Here is an 18,194-nt window from a genome sequence, read left to right on the forward strand (position 1 = left end):
GGTAAATTATTGGCACCTTTGTCACATTGGCTCCAAGATTTTGCTCATTGGAACCCTTGTCACATTGGACCTCCCCCAAGATTCACTCTAGATCCACCCCTGTCAGGGATGTACACAGGCCAGGGACAGATCTTGGGGCTACAGGGGGCAAGGCAAAGCAAGCTTAAATTGTAAATTTTTCGGGCGAAAATTGTATCATTAACAATATTGACGATGTGGCAGGGGGTGGCAAAGTCTACATTAGCCCCCCCCCCCCCCGAAAAATTAACTAGCCCCAGCTCTGATGCAGGAATTTATCTGAGCTGAACGAGGAAATTTAAAGGGTATCCTGTATAAAAAGAAAATTGTTCGAGATTCACCAAAATTGTTTGTAATTTTTATCAGCAACAAAATTGGAATTTCAACATCTAAAAGTCGGCGAATTGAATATTAGAGACCTTACTGGGATTCCCTGATCTTTATTAAATTTCCAATTTGTTGAAAAACAATAATATTGGATTCCCATACTCAAATCGAATTTTCAATTTGTTGACAAAAGAACATGTTGGATTACAAGATCATTCTTGCTTCCTCTTGATTTCTTTGATTTCCATCTTGTTTCCTGGATTTCCTCTTCTTTTGTTGTATTTCCATCATTAGCGTTGTTCGAATTCCTAGGTATATAGTCTAATATCTAGTGCTCATGATTCAGTTTCCCATTCTTCTTTCTGAAGCATCAATAAATACCAAAAAAGAAAAAACTCATTTATTTCACAAGAACAGAAAATTACAACAAAAACGGCTGCACTCTCTTACACCTCTATTACACCTCTTATTACACCTCTTAACGACTGCACTTTATCATGGTGGAAATCAGTATTTTAACGGTGTAGTAGCAGGCCGACAGAAGAAACTTGAGCAAGAAATATCTTCCAAGCAGGAAAATAGTGACACACGCACCTGAAATGAAGATGAAATTAAATCGAAGCACAAATAAAAGAAAGACTTCTTCCCTTCTTTTTACCTCCAGAGCTGAACGGTTGCAAGAATAATGCCACGAATCCTGTCTTTTCTGAAGACCTTTGACTTATTCATCAGATCTGCTTAAAACCAAGATTCAGGTTAAATTTGGAATGAACTGAAAATCAATACGCACTAGAGTTAAGCTACCGCCAATAAATGAAATAAAATCTTTATAAAAATTGAGATAAACTAAGAAAAAATGATGAAAACTGAGGGTTTAATGACAACTTTGCATTCTCAACATGACATGCTAACTACGAATGCTGTATATACTATGTCGTGTGCAACCCTTATTTTTAAGTTCCTCCATGGTGAGTTGCCTTGGTGCTTTAAATCTTTTTCCAAAATTTTGTGCAAAATAAAAATTCGTATACACTTCGAAATAGAAACCATATGCAAATTCCGTAAACGAAAACAGTCAGATCTGATTTTAATCCTTCCGTCGCGTGTCCTAAAGCATGGAACACACTCCCAGATGAAATCCGTGCCAATCACTCTTTCGGTACTTTTAAAACTCAGCTTAAGAACTTTCTTACATTAAAATATAAAATGAATGCTTAAAGTTTTATTTATGACATTGATTAGTTTAATTTTAATTTATTTGTTATTGTTTGACTTATTATTATTATTACAGAGGCTTGGAAGGTTGCTGTTTTTGCCCTATGCACTGGATGGGGTCAAAGGATCGATCGATTTTAAATGGTGGGATTGCTCAAGGATTGGTGTCTTCTCTTGTTACTTGAGTTTTTGTATTATTGTATTAACTTAATGAAGTGAATTCTTTGGTTTATTTGTTTTAACTTTAGTGTTATTTACCCTCCATACTATGGGCCATGGAGCCTTATGGAGACCATTGGAATAGTGTTCTTGTAAATATTTTATTGTAATAATAAAAGGAACTGAACTGAACTGAACTGAATGTGCAATAAGATCAATTCCTGGAAATCTCAGTAACTCAAAATCTAATTTAGCAGATTTTTTTGTAAAAATTCCTGTGTCCATATAAAGGCGTACAGTAACAAAATTGATGTCTAGAACAGGGTACTAGATCATGGTGATTATGAAAATCACCATGAAAACACTAAAAATTTAGTGTTATTTAGCCTCCATACTATGGGCCATGGAGCCTTATGGAGACCATTGGAATAGTGCTCTTGTAAACATTTTATTGTAATAATAAAAGGAACTGAACTGAACTGAACTGAATGTGCAATTAGATCAATTCCTGGAAATCTCAGTAACTCAAAATCTAATTTAGCAGATTTTTTTGTAAAAATTCCTGTGTCCATATAAAGGCGTACAGTAACAAAATTGATGTCTAGAACAGGGTACTAGATCATGGTGATTATGAAAATCACCATGAAAGCACTAAAAATTTAGTGTTATTTAGCCTCCATACTATGGGCCATAGAACCTTATGGAGACCATTGGAATAGTGCTCTTGTAAACATTTTATTGTAATAATAAAAGGAACTGAACTGAGCTGAATGTGCAATTAGATCAATTCCTGGAAATCTCAGTAACTCAAAATCTAATTTAGCAGATTTTTTTGTAAAAATTCCTGTGTCCATATAAAGGCGTACAGTAACAAAATTGATGTCTAGAACAGGGTACTAGATCATGGTGATTATGAAAATCACCTTCATTTGAATGTAAAATTAGAACTATCATTTAAATGTTCCATCACTATCATATCCCTTTCGTGACTAACGAGACCTTACAGGACATTACAGTATGTAAAAATCATTTGGGCATTTCCAAATTGATCACTGTAGTGATAAAATTAGTTGAGGAAAATTTGTCCTTGGCAACAGTCGCCAAAAAAAAAAATGTTCTCTTAAACAGACACTTTTGGAAAGGTCGCGTACGGCAAAGATTCGGATACAATGTATGAAAATGATAGGTATATTGAAAGAGTTCATCCAAGCAGAGCGTACTGAGATCTTCATCTTCAGGCAAATGAAGCTAGGCTGCCGTATTTCACAGCGTCCAACTACTTCCTACATGTGAGGTCTGTCAGGGTGCATCTGCAAAATATTAAACAGCTGGAGCCTACCAATCCCGATATGTTTGACAATTTTCAGAACAGCAGATATGCTCTCCGTAGATCCTAAAATTTTTCGGCGGGTCTGTCGTCAGATTTGTTCATTGAGCAGGTCCTGTGCGCTCGTAGAAAACTAACGATGTTCTTACAAGGGAAAGCGGCATGAATGAGTTGCAGAGGCTGACTTGGTTACTTTCAGCACCAACTTGTAGTGCATTAATTTTTCAATACAAAATTTTGCTAAATTGCAATATGAGAGAAGCGAATAGCGCAAAGAATTTACAGAATTGAGGATTGGACGCGGCAGCCATAGCAAGTTTCTTTGCTTTCTTACTTAGAATACCTCTTTCGTAGAATATCGAAGCTTGTGAAACATTAATTCTGGAGTTACGGCTGAGGAAAAAGTCACCGTCGACATTGCTAGATCCGTCGGACAAGAAACCATGGACAGCATAACAAGGGGAAACGTCAACACGTACACATTCAAGAAAAAATCGATGGCTGTAACGCTCGATAATAAGGCTGCACCAGTTATTAATGGACAGTCAGTTGCCGTTGATTCAGAAATGAGGATTTAGCGGCTGGTGACGATTTCTGGAAATTTTGGCAATAATTTGGAGTCATACTTTAAGTATGAATTGTGTTCGCCGCCTCCGTCACTTTTTGAAGCAAACGGTCTTCCACGATTAGCCAATAAGCCGGCCCTCACCGATGCAATGTGGTGTTTAGTTGGAGAGCAGCTGCCTAAAAAATGAACACTTCGTCAAAGACTTCAGCGACAGGCATATAGTTCATGATGGTGGGGCACTACTTTAGCAAATCCCTTGGGGGAAAACCTCAACTTATGATAGTATCTGCCAGAAGTACGTTGACTGTGTTGCACGGAAATACTAGTTGCAAAGGACGGCAGTGGTTTTCAGTGGATACTACCAAACACCTTCAATCAAAGACATCACCCATTTGAGACAGAAAGGGACACGATCGTTCCCACAGGTCAACTTTAACAGCAATATGGTCATTTCTACAAGGGAAGAAGAGTTCCTAAGCAACTTAAAGAATAAGCAAGCAGCCATAGCCATGACCAGTGACTGACCAAAGCTGGGTGTCAGGTACACCGGGCAGAAGGTGACGCTGATCTTTTCATTTTTCTAACTACAGTTTGATCAGCTTTTCTTCTGCCTACTGTCCTGGCTGGAGACGACACAGATCTGCTTATACTCCTGTGTTATTACGCACAGACAGGTAGCCAAGCGATCTACTTTTACTCTGAGCCTTGAGCTGGAATCTCAAAGGATATAGTTTGGGATATAAATGCAATAAAACTCAAACCTAGTTCTCGTATATGTAGCACAACACAATATGTCCACGCTTTTCTTGGGTGCGATTCAACTTTTCGTGTCTATGGCACTGGGAAGTCAATGGGACTAAGGCTTCAGATAAAAAATGACGAGTTTTACGAAAGTGCTAAAGTTCTTATGGACCCACTATCCACCAAGTACGACATTTCAGCTGCTGAGGAGAAAGCAATAATGCTTTTATATAAGTGCCCAGGCTCAATTTCAACCCTCAATCAGTTGCGTCATCTCAAATTTTTTGAGAAAGTTGCAGCATCTCCTTCATATTTTGAGTTTAGAGTTCTCCCTCCCATCTGTGATGCTTGCAGTTTCCATTCATTTCGAGTTTATTTGCATGTTAGATCATGGAAGGCCCTGAGATGTAATCTCGGCCCTATCCAGTTCGGTTGAATAATTCAGGATTAACTATATTGCCCTATTTTGATGAACTACCAGCTGCCGCCCACTCTCTACTTGTAGTTTTTTACTTTAACCACAAAACTGACTGCTCAAATATGCGATGCACTTGCAAAAGAAATGGCATGAAATGCACCTGGACCTGTGGACCTTGCAAGGGAACAAGATGTGCTAACTGTTTTACAACTGAGTTTCTCGGAGTTGATGATCTGGAAGATAAAGAAGATATATAAATATTGATATTTCGATTTTTTATCACACTTGTATATTTTAAATTGAAAAAGTCGAGAATGTTTTCACTGTTAGTTAAAATATCGAATTGGGTGATAGTTGTCATTCTACATCTTATGAGTGGTTACTGTCAGATTAAGCGTGGTTTAGCACTGATGGAATATTTAAGTGAAAGTTTTCATTTTGCATTAAAATAAGGTGATATTTATAATCACCGTGATTTAGCACCCTATTCTAGACATCAATTTTATAGTTGTGCGCCTTTATATGTAAAAACAAATTTCACCTCCTCAAAATCAACTTCAACCTCAAAAACCAAATTTGTTATTTTACGTTCAAATAAAGGTGATTCCTGGACTATCCTGGACTTCCAGTCCTTCCTGGACTATTAAGACTCATTGTCTTTGTAACGAACTTGGGAATATTTCGCTATGTATATCAAGCTCGGTAGCTTCACTGTTAAATTGCGTCCGTCAACTTCAAAGACCGTCACTTTTGTCAACTTTGCTATTTAAACCCACAGATTTTTTTTCTTTTTTTTAGTATGGACTATATTCAGATAATAATTAAAATAAAACACACCCCGAAGAAAATTGCTGATCCATTTTAGGCATTTATCCCTCAAATACTCATAAAGTGATCGATTTCTTGAAAACTATTTCCATAATCAATTATTCAGCAATTGTTTTTTCACTCGAGAAATATAAGAACAACTAAAATTGGGTCTCCGGTACTCGGGTCAGCTCTGTTTTTGTCTAAACTTGGAGTAATAGGCTCCTAATTTCAATACTTCAGTAAGGTACAAGTTTCTAAAAATCGGGGATGCGGACACCTAATCTCGGTACTTAAGAAAATCAAGACGGTAATGTAAATGACACGAATTTACCTAAGAAATTACTTGCAAGGGGAGGGGAAATTCTCATTTGTTGATGATGCCAAAAACTCCTGTTCTGTACTTTTGTTTCATAGTTTGGCTGAACACGATAAGATTGCAGCAATTTGTAGGGAATTTTTTCATTTAGTTTTTCTATTCAGTTAATGCTTCAGTAAAAAATATAGAAAAAAGCTTACTAACTCAGAAAAGTTTAGCTAAAAAATTTAGCTATGTAAATATACATTTGCTGAAAAGTCCCAAACCTTCTAATGCAGAGTATATCCACTTCAGAATATTATGAAGCTTACATTTCACAATAGGCTTCTTAGTCGGAAAAAAGTTGCTATTTTACAATTTTAATATCTATTTTGTCAAAAAAAAACAAGAAGTGGATAGCCAGGTGTGGATTTACCAATAGGCCCACTAGGCCACGGTTTACGGGCGCAATAAATTATCACCGAGTGACTTTTTTCTTAACAAAAACTGGGCTGGTGTGATTTATCCAGGGTCGGCATCCGATGACAAAAAATCACTAAATTAGCGCATAAATCACTAGATTATTGAATAGAAAGCATTAGATTTACTAGAATTATATTACTCTTTATCACTGTAATTAATAATTATTTTGTTTCTTTACCAAGTTCTATGCAGGCACATCTACAGGAAGGGGTAGAATTACCCCCCTGCATGTGAAAAAATACCTTTCAGTTAACGTATATTTTTCTCAAGCGAAAATTAACTTTGAAATTTTGAAAAATGCCTTTGTGCATCTTTATGCAGAGAACATAGCAAAATCCTTGCTTCCTCTCTGTATTTTCTGGAATTTTTATCATTTGCTTATACCCCCGATCACTGAAATTGGTTATCGGTGATCTAATCGAAATATTTGCTTTTTCTTTTAAATTTTTTTCTTGCAGATTCAAAAACTCAGTTTTTTTCCCAATGAATATAGAAACTATTTTCTTTTTACTCTAGTTGAGGTGGTACAATTACTGAGGCACCTGCAAAAATTTGAAAATGGCCTTTTTATAATTTCATGGAAAAAGCTATCTCAAACTTTTGATCGAATAATTTTTGGGGAAAAAAGGGTAGGAGAGGGTCTAGTAGCCGTCTGATCTTTTTATTCAAATAAAAGGAACAGCAGAAATTTTAATTTCCGTTCAAATAAGCTCTCTCCCGATTTTCTAGGACCGTTGGTTCGTTACGATCGCCCCTGGGAAAAAAAATAACACGCATCCATGATTTTTCTTCTAGAAAATAATACAAGATTCAGCACTTTTGCAAATAGGGGCTTGAAACCTCTACAATAGGGTTCTCTGATACGACGAATCTAATGGCATTATTTCAATGAAAATTGTTCGACTTTTAGTTTCGAGAGAGAAAACATTTATTATTAAACCAAAACAAAAACAGTAATAACAGCCACCCCGAGAAGTAAAAACTTGTCCGAGGGGGTGACAAAAATAAATTAGAAAATAATACAGGACAAAGAAAAAACAATTATTTATAAAACCAATAGTACGACCTAATCGGCACCACAAGCCTTTCAACAAACAAATTCAACAATACTAATAGAATCATACCCCTAGAGGCCAGAACACATTACTGAATTAATTATTTGCACCCCCCCCCCTCACCCCCAAAAAACGACAAACAAAAGAACTAAAATTCATACTTAGTAAAAAGGATTTCTTTTATTTCACTCTTGAAAAAAGAAATATCACTATAATTTTTTAAACCCTGATCAAGATTATTCCAACTTCTAATCCCCCTATGAAGCACAGAAAACGTCGACCGGGTCGAAACAGTCAATGGAATATTAATCTCCCCAGAAGATCGAGTAGCATAATTGTGGATCATGGATTTCAAATTAACTAAACTGTCAAAACATGAAAGATTTGTACCCTGATGTAGCCTAAAAATAAACAAAGGTGTATATAACTCTCGCAGTCCGGAGGCTGGTAGTACCCTTATTCGCTCGTAGACGTTCCGCGCTGAATCCTGGGGCTGTAGGCCAACCAACAACATGAACAGCATTTTTTTGAAGAACTCGTATGGGTCGGACACCGGAAGCAAATGTACCAAGCCAAACGCTACTACAATACAGGATATATGGATGGACAAGGGAAAAATAAAGGAGGCGTAGTAGGACATATGCAGGGGAAAATGCTTAAGTTTTCTCATTATACCTAAGTTACGAAACAAAAGTTTACTCACAGACTGTACATGAGATTTGAATGATAAAATCTCATCAATATAAACCCCCAGATCCTTCGATAAAGCACGCTTTAAATTCCACAATGTGTAACAATTTCATTAATCCAAGGATAAAAACGGGAGATCGAAAAAAGAATGACAAATTTGACTTACCAATATTAATCTTAAGCGTATTTACCCTTAACCAAGAATGTAATCTATCCACATTATTTTTCAACGATGTCAAGAGTAATTCTTCCGTCTTTGCAGCACTGATAGCCACTGTGTCATCCGCAAATAATGACACAGTTTTATTCCGGAGACTTTTAGTCATGTCACTAACGCTGAAACAACGATTATGGATACAATTGGGCATATCATTAACAAACAAAAGAAAATGAATCGGGCCAATAACAGATCCCTGTGGTACACCACAACTGACTGGGCGCAATTCAGATTTTAAGCAATTCATCTCTACAAACTGGTACCGGTCACTCAGGAAACTCCGTAGAAAATCAAGAGCCTTACCTCAGATCCCATAAACTTCATACGTTTCCAAGAGTAGACCATGGTCAACTGTATCAAAAGCCTTCATTAGGTCTAGAAATACTCCACCAGCCTTCAGTCCTTTGTGTAAATCCATATTAATAATACTTGTCGAAAATATCAATGCATCCTCCGTATTCCTTTTCTTCCAGAATCCAAACTGATTAATATTAAAAAGATGAAACTTCTCAAGAAATGTGGTTAACCAAAAACTAAAAATTTTTTCAATCAGACGAGAAATAACTGGTAAAACTGATATAGGGCGATAATTACCAAGATAATTTTTGTCACCAGCTTTATAAACCGGTGTCACTCTTGCATACTTTAAACAATATGGAAACTTACCTTGTCTGAAACAATCATTAATTAATGATGTTAGAATGCTATATATAGATGGAAAAACACATTTCATAATTTTTAAACTCATCAAGTCACTACCAGACGAAATATTATTCATGGCATACATGGTATCCCTTATCTCGTCCACGGTAATCATTTTTTTATGCAATGATACATCTATAGGGGGCGGTAAAGTGGATCCAAAAGGTGAGTCTCCCGGGAATGGGGAAATCGTATCGGCTATTTTTGAACCTACTGAAATAAAAATGGTTTTGAAACTCATTGCAAATCGTATAGTTATGGCCTGTAATTATGGCCTCATTTACTATTTACTATCACTTCAGAAAGCGATAGTGGTAGTGGGTGTTTCCTCCCTCTTTCAGGCAAATTATCGCAGTTTCTTAGCCTTTTAATGGGAAAACTAAGCTTAATGAATCCTATATATATCGAATCAACATAATAAGCCGATGATACATCGATTGTTATCAAAATTATGTTTCTAGAGTTTCGGGTACCATTATTGCCTTATTCTTACACTTTGTTCCCACAAACTGTTTGTGCATTCATATCCACCACTCACTCATCATGAACCTAAACGCTATATTCTGAAAAATCACTAGATTTAGGAAAATCCCACTAGTTTTCGAACAAAAAAACACTATAAATCACTAGCTAGAAGAAAACCAGTAGGCAACATAAAAAATCACTAGAAATAGTGATAAATCACTAGTCGTGGCAACCTTGAATTCATCATCAAAGTGCCAGGTGCACTCTACCGCAGCGCTGCCTATTCCCAACAACACAGAAATTCTGTCGCCGTTTATAAACAGTCAGATGTCTCTCATGAATGGCAGCTGAGAGTCGGGTGTCACCTCTCTCTTTCGTTACTTTTGGCTTATCAGTTGCGTTCTATTCAGTGCTTCTACTATTTCCAAATTTGGGGATTTTCCCAAAAATCTCGCAAAAATGGAGTTGCAAAAACGCATTGACTTAGAAGCGTCAAAGCTTTAAATCCAGCCCTGTGGATAGCTAGAATACTAAGTAATTAGCAGTTGGAAATTATAAATTCCTGGATGCAAAGGGTTGTTGTAAGTTGTAAATTATTACAACTTAATACTAAAGTTGGGATAGTAGCTTGATAATTCTAGTCTTAGAAAAACTTAGAAAAGTCTTAGATAATTTTTGTCTTAGAAAAACAAAACAATAAAAAGTATCTTGACTCAAAAATACTACCTACACATAACATAATGGTTGGGTAATTGCTAATTTTGGGACTGAAAGCAGTCAGCTAATCTATTTACACACGAAAAAATTGAATGGATAGTACGATTCATCTGGATCCACATGAGGTAGGGGCTAGAATACTCCTTTTTCCTGGACCAGAAGGCATCCAAACTAGAAAAAACTAGGATATCGCAAGGGAAAAGAATGAAAATAGGTTACGTCATAGCATCTCCCAGCATAATAGATAAGGTAAAAGGTAAATAATACAGCGCTTGGCTTTACAGTCCCTACCGGTGGAGCCGATCTCCGTTTTATGGCCCTTCAGCCAGTAGGTGCAATGGGGTATTGGAGTCAGCACAATAATCCTGCATCCTTTCCTAAAATAACATTTTACTTTCTATTATTAGCTTGTTAATTCTCAAGTCATTCAACCTTTTAAAAAGTCATGTAATAACAACAATAAGTCTTAAGGTACCTGGAAGTTTAGATAACAATTTTTCAAGTGTGGCATTTTGATCTAATCTTAGAGTTATTTATTTAAAATAACTGGAAGAAAATGGTAAACTAAAGATTTGTGTCAGAATGATAAACTGAACCGGTTTGGTATTTAGTAAATACTGATTTATTTACAGTTAATAGTAAACCTGTTTATAGTAACTAATGGTTTACAGCAAAACCGGTTAAACCAGTTTTGTATTTAGTATTTATTGTTTGATCCGATCTTGGAGCTTTTTATTTTAAATAATTGGAGGAAAACGATAAACTAAAGATTTGTGTCTGAATGGTAAACTGAACCGGTTTGGTATTTAGTGAATACCGGTTTATTTACTGTTATATAGTAAACCTGTTTATAGTAAATAGTTATTTACAGTAAAACCAGTTAGTCCAGTTGTGTGTTCAGTATTTATCATTTAATCCGATCTTTGAGCTTTTTATTTTAAATAATTGCAGGAACATGATAAACTAAAGATTTGTGTATGAACGATAAACTGAACCAGTTTGGTATTTCGTAAATACTGGTTTATTTACAGTTAATAGTAAACCTGTTTATAGTAAATAGTTATTTACAGTAAAACCAGTTAGTCCAGTTTTGTATTCAGTATTTATCATTTAATCTTATCTTTGAGCTTTTTGTTTTAAATAATTGCAGGAACATGATAAACTAAAGATTTGTGTATGAATGATAAACTGAACCAGTTAGGTATTTCGTAAATACTGGTTTATCTACAGTTAATAGTAAACCTGTTTATAGTAAATAGTTATTTACAGTAAAACCGGTTAGTCCAGTTTTGTATTCAGTATTTATCATTTAATCCGATCTTTGAGCTTTTTGTTTTAAATAATTGCAGGAACATGATAAACTAAAGAGTTGTGTATGAATGATAAACTGAACCAGTTTGGTATTTAGTAAATACTGGTTTATTTACAGTTAATAGTAAACCTGTTTATAGTATATAGTGGTTTACAGTAAAACCGGTTAAATCAGTTTTGTTTTCACTATTTATTATTTGATTCGATCTTTGAACTTTTTATTTTAAATAATTGGAGGAAATGATATACTAAAGATTTGTTTTTGAATGATAAACTGAACCGGTTTGGTATTTAGCAAGTACTGGTTTATTTACCCATTAATAGTAAACCGGTCTATAATAAATAGTGGCTTATAATAAAACCAGTTTTGTATTCAGTATATATTATTTGATCCAATCTCGCAGGTTTTTATTTTAAATAATTAGAGAAAAACAATAAACTAAAGATTCGTGTCTGAAGTTTAATCGTTGACTTCCTTTCTTTTAGCCGCAAAACCGAGCTAAAGATGAATTCCTGCACTTGACAAACAGCTAAAATAGCTTTTTATCCTATAAAAGACTTTGGTAAATTATTTTCAGGTTCGTCATTTTCTCTCTCTCCCTCTTTCAAGGAAACCTGAAACAACATGAATTTCCTCACGTGTCAAGTGATGACAACTACGAAATCAATATTTTTTTTTTTTTTAGTTTTTACTTCCATTCTCGCAGGTTATTTCTGACAGTTAGTTTGTGATTTGCATTCTGTTTCTAATGATTATTTGATGACTTAGTAGGACAAACTACAACAATAAACGTCGAGTCAAACTCGACAATAATCCAACGGCTAATCTGTACAAAATAAGATGCCATCTATTTTATGCTTATATTTTCCTAAGATATCGGAACCAGCTAGCTGCTTTCCCAACTTTAAATACCCTTGGGTCCCGAAATTAGCAGAATTCTGTCCCGAAATAGTCCGACTTTTAGCTAAAACAGATTACCGAACCGGGTACCAGAGGCCCAATTTCGGTGAGAACGGATAAATGAAAAAGGCAAAGTATAAGTCTCAATAAAACAAGAAAAAAGTAAAGGCTAAATATTTTCTATTTACTTGAGCGTCGCCCCGTCTCTGTCCATAGGTTTAAATAGGTCTAGCCATTAAAAAAAAGCATTTCTGCCCATTTTAGTATTGTGGCAGAGCGAAAATTTTCTTTTCTGTGGCATTCAAAGATTTTTTTTTTAATAAGCTACTGATTACAAAAGCTAGCTTGTTAATGATGACTTCTATATTTATTGCTATGACCCCGTTGGTGGTTTGAAAGAAATAAATAGCTACCGGGACTTGAATGAATTACATAGGTCAACTTGATTCTTTTTTCTTGCAGTGGAGATTCTTTTTTCTTGCAAATGTGGCACTCAAAAAGGCAGCAGTCAGTGGTTTTGGTGGCCGCATTGCACAGTTGCTACAGAGGAAGTGGTAGATCCTACTGAATTAGGGAATTGGAGAGAGAAGGCTCGGAGTTTTTGAACATTTGCATTTGCCCATATCCTCTGGTGAATAAGAAATTGTGTTTTGGAGGGAAATAGGGATAACTTAGGGGGATGTTAGAAGCTCAGACCTCTGACATATTGCAGCAAGAGAGGGGTAGCTTGTTAATAACCCAGCTTAATCATCTTTTCTTTTTTCTTGTTTCTAAGTTATTTGCTGACAAAGCCGGATGATAGGCCCAATTCCCTAGATACTGAAATATCCATCAAAGATCAAAGGAATAGAGGGATGGAAAGGAACAGACGCCGTTAGACTTGAACGAGCTGACAGGCAGTGAAACCGTTCCTTTAATTTATTTTCAATTAGTGATAACTAATTAATTAAATTGTAATTAAAAATTAACCGATTAACTATAAAAAAGGTAAATCTGACTTTATGTCACATGAGTCACATTGTCGCTGAAAGCAAAACCACTCAAGACTCTAGTTGTAATTAATTCCAACGTCTGAACTAGCTAGTTGATAACGGCTTCTGTATTTAAAAGCAAGAAATGTCCACCCTGAGGGTAGGCCTCCCAAGAATATGATTATCTAAAAGAACAGCTTTTGGAATTTCGCCAGCTTTACGATTCCCGATACTACTAATGTGGCTTGTGATGTAAGAGAGTTACATTTGCAGATAACTAGAAGGAAGATTATTGACTAGATAAAACCATACTGAGCATCAATGTCTGATAACTACCTTCATCTAGCGTTTGGTGACATTTGGCATTTTTCTGTTTAATAATAATTAGTTTAGTTAGTGTAATTGGTAAAATTTGAGTAGCAATACGTGTTTGATATCAGTTCTGACAGAAAAACGATTACGAAACTAAAAAATGCCAATTCACACCAAACGATAGATGACGTTTGTAGCAGAGCCAGTTCCCCCTCTTACAAGTTACCCATACTCTTTGATCTGCTTTTCTTAAGGAGGCAGTTATGAATAGGTCCAGTGCAGACTTGGTGTCCGAATAGGTGACAGATAGATTTATTCAATACTTCACAATTAATTTAAACAGTAAAAGCACAGTTATATACCTTTGAATTTTGCGGTGGATCTGGAAACAATCTAAAAGATGTCCGAAAGCCATAATTATTAGCTGTAATCTCAGCAGACATCGTACGCAAGTTAGTTCATGAATTTTTAACACCAGCCGTACTTTGAATGGGGAAACATGCACCACGAACAAATGAGTTGCCCACTTTTATCCACATAAAAGAGTCGGTGATCCTTATAATCTTCCGTGCTTAGTGAGGCAAACCGGTACTTATGTCTTAAAGCCACCACACTCAAGATACTCAAAAATTCACATCGCAAACATGAGACAATAACCGGTTTCCATGGTCTTTATACCAGACAATTAGCTTCGGCTCGGTGGGAAACTACATTGTAGCTATATTTTAATTAAATATTTAGTTGGTATTTTGGTTAGGTTAGTTTAGGTTACGTATTTGATATAATGCGGTCTGGGCAGCCCCCTTCCATAATTCTTTACTGTAGTTTCCGTAATCTTGTTTAAAAATTATTTTACTTTCATCCTACTTAGGTATATTTCATTAAGATTAACCTACTTCACTTCTTGAGTGCGGTGGCTATAAGACACAAGTACCAGCAAACCACATCTTTGTATATTGTTGGGAAACGAGATCGTTTACAACTATATTCATAGCATTGAATATCCCCATTAATTAAAAATGCACCCGAGAATCCTGTAAGCCCCGTTTTCAGGTACCGTGTTTGAAGCTGGTTCGGCGAAAATTAGTTTCACGTTCTTCGTATTCAGCTCAATGAAAAATTTGGAGTGTTTTCATCTACGGATTCCAAACGTGTTGAACATGGGTTCAAAAAAACCCAGACATGAGCATTCACAATGATAATATCCACAACCCATGTCCAACTCCGTGTTGGATGTGGGTGGCCTGAAAGGAGGGGGGGGGACATAGAATTCGTATTTTATTATACAAAATTGAAGCCAACGCCGTCTAGAATACCTTACAATCCATATTCAATAAGACGAATACTGCAGAGAAAAAATCGTTGAAATTATAATTTCAAGCAACCCCTTGTATTCCTGCTGGGATGCAGATAAACTGGGAGCATCTCTGAATATTTTTTTGATAGAATTTTTACCGAGTATAATAGAATAGAATTTTGTTATAACAGTGTTAAGTTCTCAATAGTAATAACAACAAAAAACAAACTCACATATGGCAAAAAAATCTCACAAAAAAACAACTTTACTTTATCAGGTCAGAGCTTCTTTTATTTTTTGTATAGTGCTTATGTTTGCATAGTGTTGAAATATAGAATTTTGTTATAATAATGTTAAGTTCGGAATAGTAATAATAAAAATGAACTGAATCCCATGTGGCAAAAAACTTTTATTTTCTTTTTTTGTATAGTGTTTTCACTGTTTTTTAAAAATTTTAGATGTTTTAACTGTTTAACCTATACAGATCTTCGGCGATTTAACATGGGAAGATGGGGATTTAAATTATAACACCACCAGGGTCGGATTTAAAGGACGTTTCTAGACCTAATCGTTTTTGCTACTCCGTTTTCGCATGATTTTCGGGAAAATTCAAGGATAATGGAAGCACTGAACAGAACGCAACTGATTCAAAAATAATGAAAGAGAGAGGTGATACTGAACTGTCAGCTGCCATTCTTGGGAGACATCTCACAGTTAATAAGTGGCCACAGAATTCCAAAATCACTTTTCTGTGAATAGGCAGCGCGGCGGCAGAGTTCACCTGAAACTTTGACGATAAATCATATTAGTGCAGTTTTTGTCAAAAGAAAAATATCACTGTGATAAATGAATGCGCCCCATGGCATTGTGCGCCCCTAAGCTCGGGCTTGTTGGTAAATCCTGGCCTGAGTACCACTGACAGTGTAGTTTCTGGTGGTTTCATTCAAAGTAGAAGACTCAAATAAATTGGATATTTGGTTTGATTAATATACAATGCGATAAGGTGAAACCTTTAAATTTCTCTGTAAGTGATAGTTAATCAGCATTTTTTAGTTTCAAAAATGATTTAAAGTCAAAAACTAGTCAACGCAAAATAGGCATGGGTTAACTCGCGAAATCTCGGTAGATAATAGGCTAGTTGGCTTTGGGCCAACTAGTTGGGGACGGGATTCTGCTTTCTTCACTTCATTTTAAAGTACATTAAAAGACAAGAATGCCGCAATTTTGGGTTAAGTCACTAACACTATTTGTTGATTTTTCTTTTCAACACCAGCACCAGTTCCCACTTTGTCCTGGACGGCGAACCGTATCTAAGGCAAAAAATAGAAAGAAAAAAAGTCATGCACTGATAAAAGCTTACTATTGACGTTATTTTTTAGATGAGTAATCAAAGCAGTTTTTTCCTAAATATATTTTCTAGAAAACTCAAGAGAATTTCAATTCAATAGGATAGGGTCGGCCGAACTGCAGTGGGTACTCCAAACTTGATGCATTAAACGGTTACAAGTGTTGCATTGCAGCCGATAAGGTTTTATGATTGTCATTATAATAGTACACATTTACGTAGTTTCCCAAATTTGAGGAGGAATAGTTCTGGTATGCCCTTACTCGTTTTGTTATGGCACAGAATATAAACTACAGAAACCTTCCGAATTGACATTGCAAATTCCATTTGATAGCGTTAATCAGAGATCAGAAAAAGAATAGCAGACAGACCCGGAAAAATCTATCAACCGTATATATATATATATATATAATGAACTACTATAGTCAAAATTATTTAACTATAATACTATATTATTATAGTCAGGGGAAAAAAACTATAATTGTCAGAGTGAATTCTAGGATGTAGTTTTTGAAATGAAAGAATAGAATAAATAGACAACTAATGTATTTTCGACGTAAATACCTTCAGTTAGGCATTTCTTTCTACAACACCAGAACTGAAGGTATTACATCGAAAATACGTCGTATATATGAGGAGATGTGACCAATCAACTAAATAACTATAAATTCGACAATATTTCCTTTGCAATTAGAAGACGAAGAAGATTTTTCACCCTCATTAGAAATTCATTTTACATGTAGGCAATATCAAAGAAGAAAATTACAACTCAAGACTCAGATGAACCCTGTTTTTTTAAACTCTATCAGAAAAATATATTGAATGAACTGGAAGCTTTATTTTGTTCTGAATAAATATTTTAATAACTATATAAATAGTATAAATTATATTATAATAGTATAAATATTTATTATAAATAAATATTTAGTTCTAATTTTAATACTTTAGTGATTCTGCTGATTGTAACCACTGTATGTGGTCGAAATATACAGACTTTTGTATCTTTTTTCACTATCTAATAAATGGACTTATCCCTATTTGAATGTATATTTTTTGGACAACTAGTGACAGTCGGCTCTCATTTCCTATCTCTATGACCTTATCTGTTTATCTGTATTGCAACCCTTATCTGTAATTTATAAGAAAAATGAGTTTGGTTTCTAATTTGGCTAGAGGTATAAGTTGTCATACTTAAAACGTAAATTTTATCAAATATCATATGATCATGTGATAATTCTTGCATTTACTAGTAAGTGAATATAAAGGATTTGCACCGAGAAACACCACTGAGGGGATAAACAGCTAAAAACGCTAATTCTAAATAAAAACAAAAACATAATATGTGTACACAATTTTATATTTACAAAAACTATATAATGTATATATATATAAAAGTAAAAGAACGGAAAGTACATGTCAGGTACCGAGAAAATTCTTTGAAAACAAATAGACAGTGATACTGTACAAAATTCAATACAGTAATAGACTTAGAAAAATTTGACTGATAAATACTCACTGTTCCAATCAGCATATAATGCGAAGTTGCCAAAGTTTACACAGAAATTAACGACACAAGCGTTTCGTTGGGGTATGAAAATTCTTAAGAATACACTTTTTTTTTCAAAAAATTAAGGCCCAGAACGGGATATATGTATTTTATAAAATCTTCGCTTAGACTTTGGGCAACAGCAACATTCAGGACAACAGCCACTGGGACAAAAGATATGTTAAGAGCAGGATAAACAATAGATAGTGATAGGGGAGAAAAAGGAGGCAGAAAGGGAGGAGAGAAAAAGAAAACGCGACTTATTCACTTGCAACTACAATTGTTATTACTAAACCACTTAAGC

At 35.1% G+C, this 18,194-nt stretch overlaps 1 protein-coding gene across 1 annotated transcript in view; it reads right to left on the minus strand.

Moving 5' to 3' along the window:
- Nucleotides 1–749: 749 nt before the first annotated feature.
- Nucleotides 750–18,194, minus strand: part of LOC136033226 (zinc finger X-linked protein ZXDB-like) — a 41,680-nt gene continuing 24,235 nt past the window's right edge. Inside the window, exons 6-7 of the transcript XR_010618892.1 lie at nucleotides 8,627–8,856; nucleotides 750–939 (exon numbers count right to left, since the gene is read on the minus strand). The gene's annotated coding sequence lies outside the window, so the exon portion shown is untranslated. The remainder of the gene's footprint in view (nucleotides 940–8,626; nucleotides 8,857–18,194) is intronic.

The sequence above is a fragment of the Artemia franciscana genome, chromosome 11 (genome assembly GCF_032884065.1).
Source record: "Artemia franciscana chromosome 11, ASM3288406v1, whole genome shotgun sequence".
Taxonomy (NCBI): Eukaryota; Metazoa; Arthropoda; class Branchiopoda; order Anostraca; family Artemiidae; genus Artemia; species Artemia franciscana.